The 15,985-nt window shown below is 40.9% G+C and overlaps 1 protein-coding gene across 2 annotated transcripts in view; it reads left to right on the top strand.

Annotated features, from left to right (window-relative positions):
- Positions 1-15,985, top strand: part of MAP3K7CL (MAP3K7 C-terminal like) — a 52,011-nt gene that overhangs the window by 23,174 nt on the left and 12,852 nt on the right. The window lies entirely within an intron of this gene.

Genomic DNA, 15,985 nt, shown 5'->3' with positions numbered 1-15,985 from the left:
CTCCTCGTTTGGGTTGAGGAGTCTAACATTATTGGTGCAGAGCAGATAGGGTTTAAAGCGGGCTGTGCCACATTGGACCACTGTTTTGTCTTAGCACACCTGGTTGACAAATTCGCTATTACACCAGGTGGCAAACTCTTTACTGCTTTTATCAATTTAAAGGCAGCGTTTGATTCAGTCCCTAGGGAACTGTTGTGGTCAAAATAGCACAAAAGTTCTATTGACAGACATCTTTTGTTCCTAATTAGATCTTTGTATAATCAGACCTCTAGCCAGGTTAGGTGCAGCTTGCAGGGAGAACTTTCAAATCCTATCCCGATTGAGCGAGGAGTTAGGCAGGGTTGTGTCCTGGCCCCTCTTCTGTTTAATTTATTCTTATCCGACCTGGCCTCTTACATTGCATGCATTGAGTCCCATGCCCCAAAGTTGTTAAATACGAAGATTCCGCTTCTTCTTTATGCTGACGATGCGGTGCTTCTATCGCAATCAAGGCTCGGTCTAAAAAGATTACTTTCTGCATTTCGGTCCTACTGTGCTGAGAACTATTTGTCTATTAATTATGACAAATCCAAAGTATTGGTGTTCTCTAGAGCACGGAAATCATACACCTGGGGTATCCATGGTAATGTTGTTAGGCAGGTTTTCCATTTTAAGTATTTAATTTCAGAATACTGGTGCTTGGACTAAACATCGAACCCAGGTGCTGAATTCGGCCTCCTGTAGCCATCAGAAGATTATAAGATTCTTTTTTACCCAAAGAGGCCAGTTTACTCCTTCTGCTCTGCGTATATATAAAGCCAAAACCCTGGCCCAAACTCTTTATGGAATTCCCATATGGATACAAGGCTTCAAGGATTGTATTGAAAGAACCCAGGCTGTTTTTCTTAGGAAACTTCTGGGTCTTCCTCCCTGTGCTGGATTTGCTTCGATGTACCTGGAACTGGGCATTTGTTCAGTCGAATGCATGGCGTGGATTAACACCTTTAAATGGTGGTTTCGGGTGTTCTTTTTGGCAGTCCCTAGTAGCTACCTCTCCCTGGTGTTTGTGACTCTCATACTTCTCGTTGGGAGAGGGAGCTGACGAAGAAACTCCACTTGCTAGGTTTTATGGGGGATGCTCTGGGAGATTATGGTCTCAAGGACGCCCAGTTTAGGGTGGTCCAACGGCTTGTAGACATAGATTTGCAATACTTAAGAGCCAGAGCCAACAAAACCTGCTCCCCTTTGATCTTCAGCCATTCTAATAATTATGGATTGAGGATGGCTTCATATTTCTATACTCTAACCATCCCCAAGTATAGAAGAGTCTTTTCCCTAGCCCGTTTCAACGTCTTGCCCTCAGCACTACTCGATGGGCGATTCAAGAGGTTCCTGTTTAGTGAGTGACTATGCCCCTGTGATAGGGCTGAAGTTGAAACTGTGGAGCATGTCTTATCATACTGCCCTATATATAACACAGCCAGAATTAAATTATTGTCTCTCCTTGGAATTGATCCCTCTGGTTCTAATGTTAGTAATTTGGTCTTATATTGTCTAGGGGATGGCTCCTCCTATATTACTTTTCGGGTTTCTAAATTTCTTTTAAGAGCTGTAACTACTAGAGGAGAACGTTGTAATTCCCTTTAGCCAAGACTTCTGGTGTTAATTGTCTGTGATTATATTTTTCTTGTGTTTTCTTTTGTTGCACTTGCATTTTGGTCTGTGACCGCAAAATAAAAAAAAATTATTATTATTATATGCAATTAAGATGTTCTCATATACTAAAAATGATCTGATCTGCAAGATAACTTAATAGAATTTATAATAGGTAAAATATAAGGAATAGAATTTAAGTGTATTCTTCTAGGGCAAAGAGTAAAGGAACTTTACTTAGAACAATTATGAAGTGATACAGTTCTTCCTGAGGCAAATAAATAAATTCTAAAAGCTTCTGATGCCACAGTGATAAAAAAGAGAAAACATTGCAATATACGATTTAATCCAAGGAGAAAGGGAGGAGATATAGGAAGGGATATTAGAATCTCTTAGTTTCAATTGTGTAGCACCATTAGCTCATTATATAACATCATTGGGAGATTAAAAAAGAGGCCAGTTTAGATTGTGCGTGTCATTTAAATATATGTTGGTAAGTAAGAAAAGGAAAGACAAAGATTTTAAAGAAGGAACAATAAAGAAACAGGATTTTAACTATAGTTCCCTACAATTCAAAATGTTCAAAACATTCTGACCAACAATACAAGCATAATATGTGGCACACGGGTTTATACTTAAGCAAATGATATCCTGTAATGCACAAGAATTTCTTAATGGGAGAGTCCTGAAAAAACGTTGGAATCACCTTTTCTTGGCCTAAAGAACTAATAAAAACAAACAGTGCTTTTTTTGTGTAAAAAAAAAAAAAGGTGCCGGAACTCACACACATCATACAACCTGCCTTGCCTACCCTACAAGGTTCCATCCAAAAAAGGTGCCGGAACACTGTTCTGGGCGTTCTATGACAAAAAAGCCCTGAAAATAAATATTTAAAATCTTCTAAAGTCATTAATTGCATAAGGTGCTTTATTTGATATTACACCATTGTTGTAAAACACTAATCCTAACAGTGATATTAATATTGCACAATTTGTTCAGTTAGTGCTCTAAATATTGTAAGCAAAACAGTCCTTTTCCTCATTGGTTTTGATCTTCTTATCAAAAGTCCACTGGAAGATATTATTTTACAATGTTGCCAAGGTGTGCCAATACTTAGTGTTATGTTTTCAGTTCAGTGAGGCATTGAAGAGGCAAATGGTGCAAACAACAACTCTTTATTCAGTTAACAACAGAAGCAGCCTTAACTGCTGCTTAACTACTATTTATACAGCTCACCACTAGGTGGCAGACAATAGAATTAAAGCGGTATTTCCCTCTTAAAGACAAGCTAATTAACATGTATACAGTCTGGAGCTTAAACAGGTGCAGCCTTTTGACCGTTTCCAACAGTTTCCAAGTAAATTAACCTCAATACATAACACCCCTTCCCCCTAGATAGTTCATAATGACAAATATTAAATATAGTCCTGTAAATATTTTGGTGGCCTTCTTGACTGTTCCGAGAACCTCGGCACCACTGTAGGTCCCCGATCTAATAGCTCGCCTGCCAGGCTGGGTAGACCAGGGCTTTGGGACCCGTTTACTACTGATAGCCCTGAGTCTCTGTGGCTGGTCTGTCTGGGTAGACCCAAGCTAGTGTCCATAGGTGGAATGGTTTCCACTGGGCTGGGAATCGGAGGTGACTGCCGGAATTGCTCAGTGGGTACAGTCTCTGTGTTTGGGGCCAACTTGCTGTCCGCTAGTGCCCTGTCCTGGGAGTCTTGCCCACACTCGAAGACTCTGATGCACAGCTGCTGTCAGTCTCCCCCTGGTTTTGGCTTTCGTGAGAGTCATGAGCCAGTGGCTGGGTCGCTAGCCTCCTGCACAGTTGGTTGATATGCCTGCATATCACACAACCGTCTTCCAGGACCACTTTGTAAGAGAGTGATCCTGACATCTTACCAACCACAGCTACCACCTACGCCCCTTGCCCGTAGTTTTGAGCCCAAACTGGGTCGCCAACTTGCAATCTCCTCGGTGGCATTGGCTATGCTGATTCTGATGCAACTCGGTCTGGATGCAGACGATCCAGCTTAGTGATTAAGTGACGGCCTCATCTTAATTCTGCTGGGCTTCTGCCCATGGAAGTGCAGGGAGTCGTGCATTGGCAGAGTAAGAAGTCTGCCAGTCTATGCTGCCAGTTGCCAGTTACGATCCTTTTTAAGGATTCTTTGGTCGTTCGGACCATGCGTTCCGCTTGGCTATTAGAGGCCGGGTGAAAAGGTGCCAAAGTGGCACGCCTGATCATGTTAGCCCTTAAAAAGGACTGGAATTCTGCAGCGGTAAATAGAGCCCCATTGCCTGAGACTATCACATCGGGTAACCCGTGTGTTGCAAAAATCCTGTGCAGTTCCTGAATTATCCTGGTAGTAGTCATAGTTGGGACAGGCGCGACCTCCAACCACTTAGAGTGACTGTCCACCACAATAAGGAACAGCTGTCCCTGAAAGAGGCCTGCAAAATCGATGTGGTTTCTTGACCACGGGGTTTGGGTGGTTCCCCATCAATGCAATCAACTCCCCTGTGGGTAACTATAGTTTGAGCTTCTGCCATGGCATCGTCTATGGGCAGTTGCTGGTAGGCTTGAGCCAAATCTAATTTGGTGAATATGCAACCTCCCTGTAGTGACGCCAAAATGTGGCTTATAGGCACCGGACATGAATGTTGTTGAAGCACTCTATTAATAGTGCACTTATAATCCGCACATATGTGCACCTCCCCGTTGGCCTTAAGCGGGGTAACTATGGGGGTTTCTCACCTACTGCTGTCTATTGGCTGCAACACACCTTGTTGCACCAGCTTGACCAGCTCTGCGTTGATTTTGGGTTTAAAGGCAAAAAGCACTCTACAAGGCTTGATCCTTAATGGGTTAAGGTAAAATCAAGGTGGAGGGTAATTGGAGGACCCTTGTGCTTCCCTAAGTCTTGGCTGAATACATCAGCAAACTCTTGGCAAACTAATGATAGGTCTGCTGCTTGCATTCTGTTTATGCCAGTCACGTGGATGCCCAATGTATCAAATCAGTCTAGCCCGATGAGGCTTGTGCGGTTGCCTTCAACAACTATGACGTCCAGGGGACCCTCAAACTCTTTGAACTGCATTTTGAGTGTGGCTTCTCCTTTAACTGCTACGTGGGAGTTTTGGAAATCAGTTAACAGGAGATTCGACGGCTTGAGTTTGACTCATTTGCCACTGCGACTGCAAATGTGGTTAAAAGTTCCTTGGGAAATTATAGACAGGACTGACCCCGTGTCTAGTTCCATGCTGCATGGGACTCCATGAAGCTTGACTTTGAGTCTCAGCTTCTCCTTCATGGGGCAATGGGCGCCTGTTCTAAACACATGCCTTCTGCTGGCACAAAACCCCACTCTGTGTTGCCCTGGCCCCCCAGTACCTTTCCTGAGAAATTCTTCTTGTGGAATGTCTCTCTGGCAACCTTTACAGACGGCGGCGATGTGCTCTTGCTTGCCGCACGTTGCAGCACGTTGCTGTGCAGAACCTGCACTCCAAGCTTCTATGTCGGCCTCAACAGCCCATACATCGAGTGAAGGGAACTTCCTTGTTAAGTGGTCATTGAACTCTTGCTGGTGGCTTCTGCAGCAAATTGATTTCATGGTTTATGTCGGGGACCTCGCCTCTTTCCGCATCCTTGTGGTGGACAGTTTCTGGGCTGGGAGTGTTCTTGGAGGACTGTAAGGCTTTTACGGCTCCCCCAGTGGCTTCTTCGGCCATGATTTCTTTTAGAGCCTCTTGAAACGACAAAGTCTCTTTTGCAAACAACTTCTGCTGAAGATTCTTGTTTCTCAGCCCGCAAACTAAATGGTCTCTCAGTCTCTCTTCTAGGTGTTGGAAATTGCAGAGCCAGGACGCCTGTTGTAGGGCAGCTATGAACTTGGCGGCAGATTCGCCTGGTTGTTGCTCCCTTTGTTCGAAGGCGTGTCTCGAGGCAATGACTGAGAGCTTTGGTTCGAAATGATCCTTTAGCATTTTCTTGAGCTCAGCGTAGGTGACTGATTCGAGTGTGGCTGGTGCAACCAGGTTTTTGGCGATATCGAACATCGCCTGGCCACACACGCACAGCAGCATTGCGCCTTTAAGCCGTCTTCGCTAACTTGGTTAGCTCTCAGGTAGCTCAGTTCAGTTAACAACAGAAGCAGCCCTAACTGCTGGTTAACCACTATTTATACAGCTCACCACTAGGCGGCAGCTAATAGAATTAAAGCAGTATTTCCCTCTTAAAGACAAGCTAATTAACATGTAGACAGTCTGGAGCTTAAACAGGTGTAGCCTTTTGGCCATTTCCAACAGTTTCCAAGTAGATTAACCTCAATACATAACACTTAGAATGTATATGCATGCATATTTGTAGGACTATCAATTTTTTTTGTAAATTAACACTTCCAAAAAAATTAAATCATCAAGGATTATGATTTTGTAGTAATAGAGTACAGTATTTTATCTTTAAACATATAAGGTCTCTATCATTTTTTTTCATTTTAGTTTGAGATTTGACATATTAATACACATTTTATAAGCTCCAGGAGGACCATGAACTTTGTTTAGTATAGATGAACTGACGTATGCTCAAGTGCTTCATTAAAATATTAAAATAAAATCCAGATTCAGACTGAGACCAAGAAGTTTAAAAAAAATAAATAAATTTGTCACCCAACCTTCTCTGTCGTCCACATAAAGAAAACAAACACTTTCTAAAAAAGTGCTCTTTATATATTTAGAAGAATTACATAGCCAATAATTCTGGCAGTTCACAACAATAATAAAACCAACAACTATAAAACAATAATAAAAATAAGATAGTCCTCAACTTACAACCACAATTGAGCCCAATATTTCTGTTGCTAAGTGAGACATTTGTTAAGTGAGTTTGCCCCATTTTATGAACTTTCTTGCCCCAGTTGTTAAGCGAATCACTGCAGTTAACTTAGTAACATGGTTATTAAGTGAATCTGGCTTCCCCATTGACTTTGCTTGTCAGAAGGTCACAAAAAGGGATCACATGACCTCAGGACACTGCAACAGTGATAAATATGAGTCAGTTGCCAAGCATCTGGATTTTGATCACATGACTATGGGGATGCTGCAATGGTTGTAAGTGTGAAAAATGGTCATAAGTCACTTTTTTCAGGGCCATTGTAACTTCAAATGGTCACTAAATGAACCATTGTAATTTGAGGATTAGCTGTAGTAAAATAACAAAACAAAAACCTTGTGCCTTAATCTTAGGATGCCCCACAGCAAGCTCCTGTGGCCCTCATTCCATATTTTTAATCTACGCCATCTGTCCCAACATCTCAGTTAAGAGCCAGATCTCAATGGCTTTCTAAAAGGCTAAAGGGGAAGGGCCCTGCTGAATTGCCAGAGGAAACTGTTCCATAAGGTGGGGGCAACCATGCAACGTCATGCTTCTGAGGACCCACTAGTTGGCAGGATTTCAGGGAAGGGATTTGTGTGTGTGCCTATCCTATCTGATCTAATGGGATGGGCAGATATTCTCTGGGAGAGGCGGTCCTACAAATAACAGAGTCTTGTGCCATTTAGGGCTTTAAAGTGATAACCAGTTCTTTAAATTGTATTTAAAAGGAAATTGGGAGCCAGTGCAACTTATTCAATAAAGGTGTCATGTGTCCTTTTTAGTCTGTGGGAAAAAAACCAGGAACACAGAAACGGGTTGACAAGCAGTTTAATCTGTACAGAAACAAAGTCAGTGCTGGGAGTAATCTGCTCCCAGAGCTTTACACAGCCTCCCCCATCACGCAGTTCTGCCCCCAGTCAACAGGCCAGCATCCGGCGTTCGGCTGTGAAAAGCAGCATTCCAGCGCCTGGCCGCCCTCCTGCCGCTATTTAGTTCAGGCGTGTTTCCCAGTGTCTCTCGCTCTGGGCTCCTCTGGCCTGCAATGGCTTTGCCAGGGCCTCTTTCACCGTTGGAGGCAACCTGCCCCAACCGGCACCGAGCCCCATGCTGCCAATTAGGACCCATGGGGCTGTTTCGGCTCTCACCAACATTGGCAAGCCGCCCCTGGGTAGAAGCCACGGGGCTTCCATGGAGTGCCCCACCCTTCAGCGATGTCGCCACACCGCCTCCTGCACCGCCAGCGTCCTCGAGCCAGAACCTGCTGCAATGGACAGCCGACTGGTCAGTCCTGCCAGCTGCTGACTGGTAGGCCTGTTATGCGCTACTGACATCCTTGGCCTGGACCCGGTCGGTCCTGCCAGTTGATGACACCGGAGCCTCCTGTGCCACCTGGTAGGTCTGCTGTGCTGGCTCAGATGGGACCGCACCGCACTGCACGGCGTTTCTGGTGGCTGGCTGTTTGCTTCTCCCCCCCCCCATGAATGTCGAGCCCTCGGGGGCTTGACAGGTATAACATGGACAAATACTATACACATTGCTGCATTCTGGACCACTTGTAACTTCCACGTGGTCTTCAAGGGCAACTCCCATGTAAAAATAAAGGTAAAGAAGTCCCTAGAGATTTTACTGCACTGGTCATAGCTGACTATAGGAGGCAATGCTCATCTCTGTTTCAAGGCCATTGAGCCAATGCTGTTCAAAGACATTTCTACAGTCATATGGCCACCATGGAGTGCTGTTACCTTTCCACTGAAGTGGTACTATTTATCTACCTGCATTCACATACTTTAGAACTGCTAGGTTGGCAAGAGCTGGGGAGGGTATGGGAGTTCTTGAATCTGGACTGTTGGTTTTCCAGCCGACAAGCCCAGAATCTTAACTACTGAGCCATTGCACTACCCCATTGCCTGATGTAAAGCACATAGCAATAATCTAATCAGGAAATAATGAAGATGTGGGGTGACTATGAACAAGACTAACTGCTCCAAAAGAGAGTGCAACTGACTCACAAAATAGATCTGCTCAAAGGTCCACCTAGCTATGGCTGCCACCTGCTCATCAAGCAGGTGCCATGAGTACAGGGATATCCAAATTGCACACCAACTCAGTGTAGGAGAGTGCATCCCCTTCCAATGATAAAGATAAATCACCAGACCCAGGAGAGCCAAAAACCCAAAGCAACTCTGTGTTGTTAGGCCTGAGCTGCAGTTGATTTATCCCCAACCAACCTCCAGATACTTGTATAGCACTGTAACAGCATCACATGCATGGCCAGGGCTAGAGATGCATACCTGGGTATCATTAATATACTCCAGTTGCTCTGCTGGCCCAGCTAACTGGTACATTGTGGGCATCCACCAAATCAACCAAGACCATCATACACATACACTTATCATCCACTATATCAGGGGTGTCAAACTGCCGGCCCACGGGCCGGATGCGTCATCCGGAAGCCGCACCCACCCCATTGCTGGCAATGGAAAAACCGTCCTGATACATTGCACGACATCACATGACGTCTTGGGTTTGACATGTCTGCATTATATTATCAAAGTCCTCAACAAAATGAGCCTACCAAGCAGGCATCCATATCAGTACCATGATGGGGAAAAAAGGCAATTCCTTCCTATCCTTCTTTTGGGCATATCAGGCAACCCTTAGCAATATAAGTCTCAACAGACAAGTTTCATTAGGTTGTCATTTTAGTAAGGCCCTGATACTTTTTGTTTCTTTGCTTTCTTTGCTTTTTTTTTAAGTTCATGATGTACTTTTTGTCTCCTACTCTTGTATGCAATTACCTTGGGTCATCCTTTTTCTTGCCCTAAACTAGGATTTGCTTTAAGAATAGCTAACTGAATAAGCCATAGTTGCTTAATTAAACATAACAGTAAGCAGTAAACAAAAATGGCTATGTCACAATGCCTAAGTACATCTGCCTTGCCAAGCCAAAGTTAAATAAAGACTGCTAGAATTAACCTAAAACCAAAACAAAAATAGTTGTTTTGGTAATCATGACTGATCACTACTGATTTAGACATTCCTTTCTAACTATTCATATAATGAGAAGTGTCAAGAGAGAAAAGGCAAAAGGAGGGTTTGATGTAAAGTTCTATAAATGCAGTGCTTTTTTTGTAAAAAAAAAAAAAAAAGGTGTCGGAACTCACACATGTCATACAACCCGCCTTGCCTACTCTATAAGGTTCCATCCAAAAAAGGTGCCGGAACTCTGTTCTGGGCGTTCTATGACAAAAAAAAAAAAAAACCCTGTGTGAATGTTTACATAATAATTAATTATCATATCGGTATCCTTCATTCACAATATTTTGGAAAAATAATAATTAAGGAATATATGAGATTGCTTCTAAACTGTTATAACCATCTTTGCTTGTTCTGTCTTTTTGGCATGGATTAAGTGGTGCTTAAGAGGCATTTACCATATGACTGTCACTAATGTGAGTTTTGTCTAGTTCTACGATCAATTTTCTCATTTTCCAACAACTTTCTCCTGAAGTAATATCATCTCCTTTCCAGTCTAGTTCGGCATTAATTTGTATTTTTTCTTTCTTAACGCTGGTTCTTAATACACTTTGTTTATTATTGCTTTTCTTTAGGTGCTAAGTAGATAGAATAATTAATAAGAGACTCATTTTCTTGTTGTTCTCCTCTTAGTTCACTATTTTGGTTGTAATTGTCTTCCCATTCCTAACCTATCCTCCGAATGCAATGGATTTCAACTCTTAATTCCCAACCAGCATTATTTGAAAAAGACTGTTCTGAGGACTGCAGTGCTTGATCTGGTCTTCTCTAGGTGTGCATGATATGCAGGACCTTTAATATATACAAAGCAATCTGATATATAGTTTATTTTAGGAACTAACATTACATACTCATTATACAGGTCAACATTTCCTGATGTGTTTATTTTGGATTAGAATAAAAGGATGTTCAAAATTACTCTACATGTCTGGTTTTTTTTTCCAATTTAACTATTTCTTATATAATCAAATGTGGTCTAAACCTCTAGAACAGTGGTTCTCAACCTGTGAGTCGGGACCCCATTTGGGGTTAAACGACCATTTCATGGGGGTCGCCAAACAATGCAGTCTGCCATTTTTTCCCCCCTTTTCCTTAGCTATGCTACTCCCTTTTATTCTATTGGCTTTTGAAAGCCAATAGAATAGACTCTCTTGAATAGAGTCTAATTCTACTGGCTTTCAAAAGCCAATAGGAATTGTCCAGGCTGTCTCTGCCCTGCTGAGCCTGCCAAAAGTCCCATTCTACAAACGGTGCTGCACCAATTGAGTAGTCCTCAACTTACGACCGGTTGATAGTCCTTGACTTACGACCGGTTGGGGGTCGCGGCATTAAAAAGGTTGAGAACCACTGCTCTAGAAATAGATTTTGTACTAAATATTAAGCATTTCTTGGCCTACTTCATGTGTGGCATTTATTTGTCCTACACTGAGACAGTTCCTCCAAAGAACAATATACATCATCATATGTGAAATCTAGAATATAATTATTTTGTGGTTAATTCAGAGATAAACAAGAACACATTATTGTATAATTTTTTCATGTTTTGCTATGTGACAGTTTTTCAATGAAGAAAAAGTAGGGAAAAAGGTGCTGCTAAAGTGCCTGTACTCCACTTTTGAAAAAAGACACTGAATTATTCACTGGTTTATACCAGGATAACTTCAGAATCATCTGCTACCTATTATCCTGGAAATAGATCAGTATATATTCATATGAAAAACAAATTAATTTAGAAGGCTAAAGCTAAAATGTTATATGCTTAGGAGTAATTTTTATTGTGCTTTAAGAATTACTTTTATGTATACTCTTATTTTTTTGAAGATGGTTTTGTCACAGGTGGGAATTTGATCCGAGTGGGGAGACTATACTTCTTCTACCTCAAGTATAGTTCTGACAGGGCAAACTATACCAAATGGATAACTGTAAAGATATGAGATGTAACTTTGGTGGAGACAACTTGAGCTATTAAAATTCTAAAATCTGAATCCATACAACTGGTTGACTAAAAATGACATTACAGGAATGAGAAGCATGGAAAGAGGGAAATGACAGATTTGTTAGACAGATGGGCTGCCTTTCTCTTTATAGAAAGGGAAGAAAAGATAAGAGTTGCTTAAGTCAGTAATAAAAAAGTTTTCTAGTTTTGGAAACAGGATTTACAGAGTGGATAACAACAGAAACATTCATGAAAGCCTAAACATGTAAGGCAAGCTGAACATAGTGTGCAAATCAGAAATATACATCTGGTCCTTTTGTAAATAGTAGAGAAAAGATCATTAATCTGAACTTAAAATTAATCAAATTAATGAAATACTATATGAAGCAGCTGTCCCTGAACATTGGGAATCAGGCCTATTTTAGACTGTTGCTCAGGAATTTGGTTGCTTCTGATTCTTCTGGAAGTCATTATTTCTCTACTATTGTGCATCATAGCTACTTCTTTGAATTGTTGGAAGCTCTTTCTGGTATCATCTTGTCTTCTGTGCTCTTTTTCAATTACCTAAACTTTTTCAAAATATTTTTTTCAAATATCCAGATCTATTCCACAAGATGTTGACTCCAACTCCACAGTCATGTGTTACAACAGGTCCAACTCTGGGCTTGACAATATGGCATCTTTGTTCTCAAATAGTTACAATAAATTTAATATTACTTGCTATAGTCTTCTGTTATAATAGAAATTCTAGTGTGCAAATAGTGAGTGATATATGTGCCTGGAGAAAAATATTGAGCTGCTAATATAACAGATAAGACATGTCCAGGAAATATATATTCATGTATTCCTTCCCCTGAATATTGTATCTAACTGACTGCACGTACTATTATTTTCTACTGTTACGTTCTGGGCTATTTTGCTAGAGTATGGACAGATGAGATAAAAACCTGCCTAATATTTTGTCTGCCACATTAGATTCAGTAAGTGATACAAATGTGATCTGGTTATTTGTTTGGCCTCCGGTTTGATGTCTTGGCGTAACAGACACAGGAAGATGGGCTCCATCTTCTATGTTCAATTTTGCCCCGCTGGGGACTCTAAAAAGGGCTAAAAGTCACCCCGGAGAGGCAATGAAGAAGGAGGGGACCCTCATAGATTGCGGAGGAGTGGTGGCTCTTCCGTTTGATCTGAGGAAGCCCTCCAAACCAGCTGGGGAAAGACTGGCTACATTCGCGTGGCCAGTCAGAAGCTGCTGACAACTGAAGAAAATAAGTATTAACCAGCAACTTTTGAGCAACGTGGATAAAACTGGGTGAGACTCTATCCTCTCTTTATAACTTTAAGACTTTTTCCTAGAAAACTGCCCAAAGCAAAGAATCCTCCCCGATGAGAGGGAAAAGGAATATCTGCCCCATTCCCTCAGGAAAAAAAGTGGCGAGCTAACTGCTTGGGTGAAAACGGAGAAAATTATAAGATTAATTTGGAATCAATATAGATATATAGCCTTGAAATTTGGGGACTAAAAGTGCTTTTGAGACTTTTTTAGAAAAGAGACTTGAAAAGCTTGCAATATACGTTTGAAGCTGGAAGAAGGTGTTAACGACATCTAGTGGCAAACCACAGCATTACAATTTATTATGCTTAAAGGAAATATGGCCTGAAGCCCAGACTCAGATAAGGCTTGGGTGTCTTTGGAAACTTTCACTTTTGAAGACTGCAGCTGGAGAAGGAAAAAAAAACTCAGGGGCTGCTTATCTGCGGGGCAGAGACGATAAACTATTTTGAAATTGGCCTACTTGGATTATGAATATAAATACTAACTGACTTTTAGAGCTGTGTTGTAGAACTATTCCCCTGTGAAGAAATAGGCATGACTGATCGAGATGATGGAACACTTTGAATTTTAAACTTTTGATTGATGAATAACTTTTAATTGTTTCTTTTCTCACTGGACAGAAAGGATATGTTTTTCATTGGACAGAAAAAGCTGGACTTTGGTTATATTTGTTTAGAGGAGGCCTAAGGATGGATTGAGAGGCTGGGTGAATAATTTGGAGTTCAAATGAAAATTGACTGAAACTTTTTAAATCTCAAGATAGATTGGACTATAAAGACCACATATAAAAACAAAATGGATGTTCCACACTTAGTCTTAAATGGTAAAAAAAACATCTCTAACATTTGTCTCCAAAACCTCCCAGCTTCACAAGATCTCAGAACACATTTCAGGATAAGGAAGAAGAGCTGATTGAACAGAAGATCAAGTTGTCAGGAGAATTGTGGAAAATTGGAGAAGGAGGGAGGCTGTTTAATTAATATAAAATTCATTAAAAAATATTATGCAGCCCAATATACAGCCCAAGATTAAGCCCACAAACATTAAAATTTACACACACAAAATTGTTGTAATAATTTACACAGAAGCCCAACTTTGGATCTGTAGTTTTAGCCTATTTGAAGTGGCTAGTAACTGTTTTTCATTGAACAGAGCCATCACAGGTGTGGCCTTTTTCTATGTTACAGACACGTGATAATTAGTAATCCATAGCATGCAAAGCATGCACCCCTCCAGAGATTGTAGGTATCTTGGTGGGTGATGTATTTAAATTACCATTCATTCGAGTCTGGCAGCCAATGAAGATATTTTACTACATGTAAGGTACTAGCTATAGCTTCTGGAGCAATCTCAAGGGTGACATCACATGAACTGCATTACAGCAGTTATTTTAGAGGTTATCCCATGAATCAGCAAAGCCAAGCTATCCCTATCCAGGGCTTGAGAATCCCTCATTTGTAGTGCTTTTTAAAAAAAAAGAAATAAAGAGCCAGGAATTGATCTTCAGCACCTGGTTCATAGGTGAACTCATTGCTGGTCATGCACAAGCTCTCTTAATGTATATGCTTTAACTGCATATCATTAAGCTGTGGTAATATTTTAGCCTAAACTTTCTAAGAAGCTAGAGCTTCATAAAAATATAAAACATAAAAAATAGTTCCTTCAGGCATCCTAAAGTAGAAATCCATTGTTACTTTCTAGAAATTGGTTCACATAAGTGAATGTTCCATAATTGTGTCCAAACAATACTATCAAAAGCAAGATCAGGGGTGGTGGTGGTGGGAATCTTTTTCTCTATCTCTCTTCTCAAGTTATTAAAAAAATTTATATAACTGCCCAACTTAAGCAGATAACTCTAGATGCGAACAATACAAAACCAATATAAAGGTATACAAAAGTATAATTAAAAACAAATATAATAAATACAAAAGCTGAAGGAACTTACAAATAAACCACAGCCCAAAATTCATATATATTGGGCTGTGCTAATGACTCATCCCTAAAACCCTCTCACATTCTTAATCAGCTGAAGTTTCCAAATGCTTTCCAAGGGCCGACCCATGTAGAGAACATGGGAACTGACTGAAGTATTGTATGAGTAACCCTGAGCAAAGTTTTTGAATATAGGAATGGGCACAACTGGTGCACAAGATGGATTTGGACAAAGACCCTCCTAACCGGTACATCACCTGCTCCTCAGGCAGGAATTGAAAATCCACGAGGACTCCCAGATGTACCAACTCTGGGGAGTGCTACTCTATCTGGAGTTATTGATAGAACAGCTCTGGAATCATGGGGCTCTGAAATGTGGAGACATTTGGTCTTGCTTGGGTTGAAATGTTCATCCCTATCCATGCCCTCATCAACCTCTAGCACTGGTAACCGCTTTTACTGACTCATTTGAACAATCGAGTATAGATCTGTATACCTGAGTACTAACAGCATGCTGGTGATATCCCCCCCCCCACTCCACCCTGCTGATAGATGATCTTACCCAGCAGCTTCATTCTCTGGGCTGCTCAGCCAAAATCTATCTCTGAGCAGATCCAAGTAACTTTACCTAATAGATATTTAGAATAGTCCTTGGGATAATCCAAGTCAATTCTGTCCCAAAATAATTTAAAAAGCTTAGATGAGATAGATCTGTAGATAAACAATATGCTAACAGAATTTCTATAGTTAGGTTACAGCTATGTTGGAATCATTTTCCCCAAAAGATGGCATTTACCCATGGACATCTATTATAATCTTTTGGGTCCAGAGATATTTTTCTCAGAATAATTAAGATCTTCTTAAGGACCATAGAAACCAACTCTTCAGGAATGAATTCACTATTTGTAAAACCCATCCAAGCAATCCTGAATTTTACAAAAATTCCTCTTTGAATTTTTCTGTTAGTTTTATTTTCTTTTTCTTGGTCTCTAGCACTACAATAATCTAAATTACTGGTTTCCAAACTCCATTTTGATGGCCTTTTCTGGAACAGTATTTAACAATGTAGATATTACAGATGTGAATGGATGTTAAATGGTGGACATAGTACAGTACAACACATTTGTTTACCCTGCACATGTAGAAATATTGGCTTGAGTTCATCATTTAAGCAACTGAGACTTAAATTATATTTTGAGCCAAAATAATGAGCATGACTGAAAAGGTGCTAGTTCAAAAT

This window comes from Crotalus tigris, unplaced genomic scaffold (genome assembly GCF_016545835.1).
Source record: "Crotalus tigris isolate CLP2741 ecotype Arizona unplaced genomic scaffold, ASM1654583v1 scf7180000020943.996319, whole genome shotgun sequence".
NCBI classification, from domain to species: Eukaryota; Metazoa; Chordata; class Lepidosauria; order Squamata; family Viperidae; genus Crotalus; species Crotalus tigris.
The sequence above is the reverse complement of the archived record's forward strand: the minus strand, read 5'-3'. Positions and strand labels throughout refer to the sequence as shown.